General features: G+C 42.1%; 1 protein-coding gene across 4 annotated transcripts in view; it reads left to right on the top strand.

Moving 5' to 3' along the window:
• The first annotated feature begins 619 nt into the window (after nt 1-619).
• The window catches only part of opa1 (OPA1 mitochondrial dynamin like GTPase), a 127,820-nt gene continuing 121,048 nt past the window's right edge, over nt 620-7,391 (top strand). For all 4 annotated transcript variants that reach the window (XM_059945616.1, XM_059945600.1, XM_059945607.1 and 1 more), the window contains exon 1: nt 620-715. The gene's annotated coding sequence lies outside the window, so the exon portion shown is untranslated. The remainder of the gene's footprint in view (nt 716-7,391) is intronic.

Here is a 7,391-nt window from a genome sequence, read left to right as displayed (position 1 = left end):
TGGGTGAAAGGAGTTGGAGAGGTGGAACAAGATTTCTTACAATTAATTCCAACATTTTGTCAAATTCTGAAGATAAATTATCTACAGTCCTATAGGTCATGTATGGAAGACAGCAAATAACCAGCCATATGAGTGTTTATGTTCTATTTAAATAAAAGATCCTCTCTGCCTTACAAAATTATTCCACACGCCTGTAAAGAAATCAAAGTTTTATGAAAAATCATTGTTCAGGATATTAAACAGAGGACTGAAAATAATACAGGTTGAAGGTATTGCGTAAGAAAATTCTGTTGAAGTTCACCGAAATCAATCCTTAAGGCACGATGATGGAAACAGAAGGGAAGCTAAAGTCATAAAATGTTCCTTTTATTGATTTTTTCCCCCATGAAGGAACTTCACACACTCAATACCTGTTAATACAAGTAGTCGCATTTCTCTTCCACGATATTTACTCTACCTACTTTATTTCATTTAGAAATTATTTTATGAGATTTTGTAGCGTAACTGAAAATTGCACACAAATCTTTGTGTGTTTTACAGGAAACAAGACCACTTCAGTTGCATATTGCTCCCTGCAGAAAGAACTTGTGCATCAGGGGAACCAGCTGTTCGGGGCGAGGTTTGCTAGCCGGAGTTTGCACCATTGCGGAAGCGTCTGTTTGGTCCTTGTGAATGAGGCTCCGGGTAGATTGTAGATCGCTTGGTGGCTCTGCAGGTAAGAAGCGGCAGTAGCTGGGTGGGTAGGGAAATGGTACGGGCAAATTTCCGATCGCATCCCTAACATTAAAGGACGATACTTCATGCTGAACTGTTAAATGGAAAGCCCGGGCCGGCCGCTTTCCCGGGAGATACCGGGGCTGTCGCTTAAGGACAAGACAGGCCCAAGCCTCAGCTGGTCGGTAGTGCCACCTCCTACTGCCCTTTCACCGGTCCAGTGTAATTCATCCACTGAACTATCATCGAATAATGCCGAGGCGCCCTCCTCCGCCCGGCATCCATTCCTCTTTGTGCCTCATCAGAGGTGTCGGCACCAACCCTACCCTTGCCTAACACCCCATATCTGCGGGTTTAAATGTCTGGCGGATGCCCTTAACCGGCCAACTGTCCTTCCAGTCTCCTGATTCTGCCACCTCCAATAAAGCACAGTGGTTTATTTGGTTAATGATGGCTTGAAATAACCGTTAAGGTTTAATAGATTCTAGCCACGAAGATGTCCTCCAAATTATGTCAAAATCATTTATATATTTCAGACCAATCTAATCTTTTCCTTTGGTTAATTTCCCGCAACTTTTTTTGTTTTTGTTTAATTCCACATCTTGTAATTACATTTTTTTCTGGTAAAAAATTGTCTCCGATAACGCTCTCGGTTTCTACTGCAATATTTTTATATTTTCGGCACTTGAAAAGTATCTTTAGCTGTTGTTAGATGACAACCCACTCCACTTTGTTCAAAACACCTGTTAGAGGGTTCTTTTCCCATAGCATATATTGGTAATTAGAGATGTGATAGCATTCTTCAGTGAGGAAAGGGATCTTCTAGTGCAGGGATTCCAAACTTTCTTATGCCATATACCAGTGCCATTAAACAAGGTTGGGAACCTCTGTTCTAGTGTCTTGTCAGATGGAAACCTTCACAATCCAGCAGCCTGTCAATTCAAAGTAGAGTAATGTGGTGGCTTTTGTGTCAGATATTGATGAACATGCTGATGCATCGTAGTTTGGGTGTCAGCATTGGTGATTGGGAATTTCATAGGCTACTTCTGTGCCCCAGTTCACGTTCCGTTTATTGTCAGTGAGCCGTAGACATGTATACTGCCAACAGAAACAACATTCCTCCAGACAAAGGTGCAGAACACACTCCCCCCCCCCCCCCCCACATTCCCTCTAAGGTGTGTGTGTGTGTGTGTGTGCACACATCGTTTGCTACTAGCACATGAAGAAATTTAAACTGCACAGAAAAGGTTGTCACCCTCTAATTCATTGGCATGTTAGGAGTATTTCCTGAATGGACACAATCACGTTTCCTTTTCCAGTTTCTGATGCGGATGATGTTGACAACGTAGAGTTTGCGATGATTTGTCTGCAGATTTTACATTTGCCGTATACGGTTTTTACTGAAGAAGTTATTGATTCACTATGTCAAATTCCAAAGAAGCAAAGGCCGTGAAATGCAAAAGAACTGCTAGTTCTTTTAAAGCAGAATGGCGTAATGAAACAGTAGAAACTGCTACACTGAAAGCCCATGAGGTCAGGAATGTGTAGCTACAAAAACTATTTATGTACAATACAGAAAGTGGTGTTACCTGCATGTATTGTCGCGAAGCAAAAGTTGCTGGAAAATTTGCAAGTGGGAAGCAGTGGAGTGATATTTGAAAACTTGAGTTTTTGAAGGATTTTTTAGCAAGCAAATCACATATGAATGGTGTGCGGAAGCTCCTTCAATGCCTACTATGTATGTCTTATGAGAGTGCAGATGAATGAGAGCGAAAATGATCAAACCCAGAGACCAAAGTTATTGACAGTGTTTTGCTAGCTGTTAAAATGTATACCTCTACGTATAAAATTCACTGCGCACATGTTGTCTCTGGGCAAAAATATTGCACAGCACAAGATTATTGCGCACACTGGTCATTACAAATTAGAGGGAATATTGCTGATAAAGTAATTTATCACAAATAAATCAACACTTTTTTGTTATTTTGCTAATTCATTTGCCCACCCAACCATTAATACTTTGAAATGACTTAGAAGTTCATTCTGCATCCTCAATACACTGCCTCGTGCTTTTGTCACAATCCAAGCATGTCAAGAAGAAGTCAAGAGCTGTAGGTACTCTCCAGAACCCCAGAAGAGAAGGCATTTCACGCACAATAATTCTTGTCAAATTTAACGTTGGCTTTCTGTAGCCGAATTGTTTTATAAATCATCTTTCCATTCTCCCTTTAATTGAAGAGGTTTTACTTTATTAATTAAACAGCTGTGTGGCATTATGTCATTTGAAAACTGCAAGGCTCATTGGGAATGAGTCACTGCTTGAGTCTGTATAAAGAAGGGTGTAAGTGGAGTGGTCATTGTTGGAGTGGGGCAGTGTTAGAGTAGTCTGTCTTTGGCTCAAAGAGGTTAAACAAGAACAGGCTTGGACAAGCACAATCATAGGCTCCAAGTAAGCACATCGCAAGTTTTTTTTCTGTTAGTGCTGCTGAAAATGGGTCTAGAGTTAGTGGTATGTTCATTATGTGAGATATGGGAACTTTGGGAGACCTCTAGTCTCCTTGATAATTGCATCTGCACGAAGTGCACTGGACTGCAACTCCTTAGAGGCTGTATTAAGGAACTGGAGCTGCAACTAGATGATGGGAGAATGAGGATGTGATAGATAGGAGCTACAGAGAGGTGGTACCCCCACGTTGCACAAGGCAGCTACCTGGGTGACTGTCAGGAGAGGGAAAGGGAATAGGCAGCCAGTGTGGAAGACCGCTCTCAATAGTAAGTATACCTACCGCTTTGGATGCTGTCTAGTGGGGGAACGACCTACCTGGGAGAAGTCACAGTGAACAGATCTCTGGCACTGAGTCTGGATCTGTGGCTCAGAAGTGAAGGGAGGAGATAGTGATAGGGGTTTGTTAGTCTGGTTATTGTGTTGAGATACTAAATTTGAGATGGGTCAATTTTGATAGTATCAGAAAGGATCTGGCAATTCTGGATTGGGACAGGTTGTTTTCTGGCAAATGGAAGGACTTCAAAAGTGACGTTTTGAGAGTACAGTGTTTGTTTATTCCTGTCGGAATAGAAGGCAAGGATAACGGGTTTAGGAAACTGGTTTTTGAAAAATATTGAGGCCCTAATTAAGAAAAAGGAGTTGCATAGCAGGTACAGGCAAGCAGGAACAATTGCAGTCCTTGAGGCATTTAAGAGAACACTTACAGAAATCAAGAGGGCTAAAAGAAGGCATAAGGTTGCTCACACAGACAAGGTGAAGGACAATCTTAAGGTCTTCTACAGACATATAAAGAGCAAAAGGATAGCAAAGGCCAAAATTGGTCCTCAGGAAGATCAGAGTAATAATCAATGCATAGAGCCAAAAGAGATAGGGAGATCTTAACTTGATTTGATGCATCTGTATTTGCTCAGGACACAGATACAGAGTCTATAGATATGAGGAAATGTAGCTATGAGATCATGGACTCTAAACAGATTACAGAAGAGGATGTGTTTGCTGTCTTGAGGCAAATTAGGATGGCAAAAATCCCCTGGGCCTGACAAGATTTTTCCTCTGACAATGTGGGAGGCCAATGCGGAAACTGGAGGTCCCTTAGCCATGGTGAGGCAGCAGAGGATTGGAGGATAGCTACTGTTGTTCCATTGTGTAAGAAAGCTATTGGAAGGTATTCTAAGGGACTGGATATATAAGTATTTGGATAGACAGAGACTGATTAGGGATAGTCAACATGACTTTGTGTGTAGTAAGTCCTGTCTAACCAACTCTAACCAATCTTAACAGATTTTCATAGAAGTTACCTGGCCAAGGCAGTGGATATTATCTGTGGCCTTTGACAAGGCCTTGTGTGGGAGGTTGGTCAAGAAGTTTCTGTCACTCAGCATTCAAGATGAGTTAGTAAATTAGATTAGACATTGGCTTTATGGAAGAAGCCAGAAAGTGGTTGTAAATGGCCGCCTTTCTGACTGTAGGCCTGTGACTAGTAGTGTGCTGGGTCCGTTGTTGTTTGTCATCTATACCAATGATCTGGGTGATAATGTGGTAAACTGGTTCAGCAATTTGTGGTTGACTCCAAGATTTGGGGGTGTAGTAGTCAGTAAGGAAGACTATTAAAGTTTGCAGTGGGATCTGGACCTTTGGAAAAATAAGTTGAAAATGCCAGATGGATTAATGCAGACAAGTATGATGTGTTGCACTTTAGGAGGACAAAGCAGTGTAGGTCTTAGGTAGTGAGTGGTAGAGCACTGAGGAGTGCGGTAGAACAGAGGGATCTGGGATTACAGATCTATAATTCCTTGAAATTGGTGGTACAGGTGGATAGCTCATAAACAAAGCTTTTGGGATATTGGCCTTCAGAAATCAAAGTATTGCGAACAGAAGTTGGGGTGTTATGTTGAAATTTTATAAGACAATGTTGAGGCCTACCGTAAATTCTGGACTATAAGCCGCTACTTTTCTCCCACGCTTTGAACACTGCGGCCTATACTACGGTGCGGCTAATGCATGTTTTTTTTCATGCCGCCAAAAACATTTTGCCTCGTAACAGTAGACCAATAAAATTGATGAGTAGTTCACAGAGGTCCAATGAAATTGTATGATAAATCAAGCGCACTTTCACAATTAAATTATTGTAAATCAGTCATTTGTACTCACCCTCATCAACATGGAAAACACTCGAAGAAAAGCATATGATGCAGCTTTTAAGTTAAAGGCGATCAATCTGGCGGTTGAAGAAGGAAATCGAGCTGCTGCACATAATCTTGGCATAAATGAATCGATGGTGAGACGGTGGAGACGCCAGCGTGAAGAACTGAGTCAATGCAAAAAGACGACAAAAGCTTTCAGAGGTAATCATAGCAGATGGCCCGAACTTGAAGACTGGGTTAACACACAGAGAGCAGGCGGCCGCAGTGTTTCCACCGTGCAGATCAGACTGAAGGCTAAAGCAATCGCCACCAAAATGAAAATCAAAGATTTTAGAGGTGGGCCATCGTGGTGTTTTAGATTTATGAGACGAAAAGGCCTGTCCGTCAGGGTACGCACGACTCTGTGTCAGCAGCTCCCTCCCGACCTCCCACGAGGAAAAACTTGCTAACTTCCGCACATTCACTCAAACAAAGATAGCGGAGAATTCCATCGGGCCAGATGATATCATAAATATGGATGAAGTACCTTTGACGTTTGACCTGCCTCCCACTCGGACTGTTAATAAAAAAGGTGACTCGTCCATCCACTGAAAACAAGTGGCCATGAGAGAACGCATTTTACTTGTGTTCTGAGCTGCACAGCATCCGGACTGAAGCTTCCACCGATGGTGATTTTTAAGCGGCTGACAATGAAAGTTCAGTGAAACCTGCCATCAAGAGTACAAACTCAATTCCAGCTGTGATTCCAGGGGGCACCACGAAGTATTTGCAGCCACTGGACATCAGCGTGAACCGGGCATTTAAAGTGGCGCTGCGCATTGAGTGGGAGGCTTGGATGACGAGCGGCGAGAAATCCTTTACCAAAACAGGACGCATGCGAAGAGCATCTTTAACTCAAGTCTGCCAGTGGATCCTAAATGCGTGGAGCGGTGTCACAACATCCACCATCACCAACGTGTTTCAAGAGGCTGGACTGCTGCGTGATGAAGAGGACCGCATGCGCTCAAGTGAGAGCGACAACGAAGAGACTGAAGTGAGTGACGAGATCCTGAGGTTGTTCAATTCGGACACTGAAGGACTTTGATGGTTTTAGTGCGCAGGAGGAAGATGAAGAAGGCGATCAATAACTTTTCCTGGTAGGCTGCAGTATATATATTTTTTTTACCAGTCATTAGGAGATATTGGAATGTTGTTTGTGCACTGTTCAGTAAAAAAGTATACGCAACGTAATTTGTGTGTTACCGATACGTATGTATATTTAAAAGTAGCTGTGTTACAGGCACTGTTCGAAAAAAAGCATTTGCAATATGTATTTGTTTATGTTACCATACAGATTTAATTAAAAGTTAAAAAATCCTCACGTGTAATATCTTTCTGTGTAAATATCTCATATTACAATGTGGGACACCTGTGGTTTAAAATCCGGTGCGGCCTGTACAAGTACAAAATTGATTTTCTTTCTAAAATTAGAGCGTGCGGCTTTTAATCAGGTGCGCTCTGTAGTCTGGAATCTACGGTAATTAGGACTTTTTGTGTAGTTTTGTTCATTTACCTTTAGTAAGGATGTAAAGGTTGAAAGAGTACAGAGAAAGTGTGCTACTGAGATTTGAGGACCTGAGTTACCAGGAAAGTTTGAATAGGTTCAGACTTTATTCTCTAGAACTTAGAAGATTGAGAAGAGATTTGATAGCGATATACAAAATTATGAGGGGTATAGATAGGGTAATTGCAAATAGAGTTTTTTCGACTAAGGTTGGGTGAGACTACAACCAGAGGTCATGGTTTAAGGGGAACATGAGGGAGAAATTATTCATTCAATGTGGTCAGAGTGTGCAAGGAGCTGTCAGCGCAAGTGGCAGATGCAGGGTTGATTTTAACGGATGAGAGAAATTTAGATAGGTATGTGGGTGAGAGGGTTTTGTAAGGCTATGGTCTGGGCGCGGGTCGATGGGACTAGGGAGATTAATGGTTCAGCACAGACTAGATGAGCCAAAGGGCCTGTTTTTGTGCTGTCGTGTTTTATGTCT

Source organism: Hypanus sabinus, chromosome 2 (genome assembly GCF_030144855.1).
Source record: "Hypanus sabinus isolate sHypSab1 chromosome 2, sHypSab1.hap1, whole genome shotgun sequence".
NCBI lineage: Eukaryota > Metazoa > Chordata > Chondrichthyes > Myliobatiformes > Dasyatidae > Hypanus > Hypanus sabinus.
Note: the sequence above shows the minus strand (reverse complement) of the source record. Positions and strands in the feature narration are given on the sequence as shown.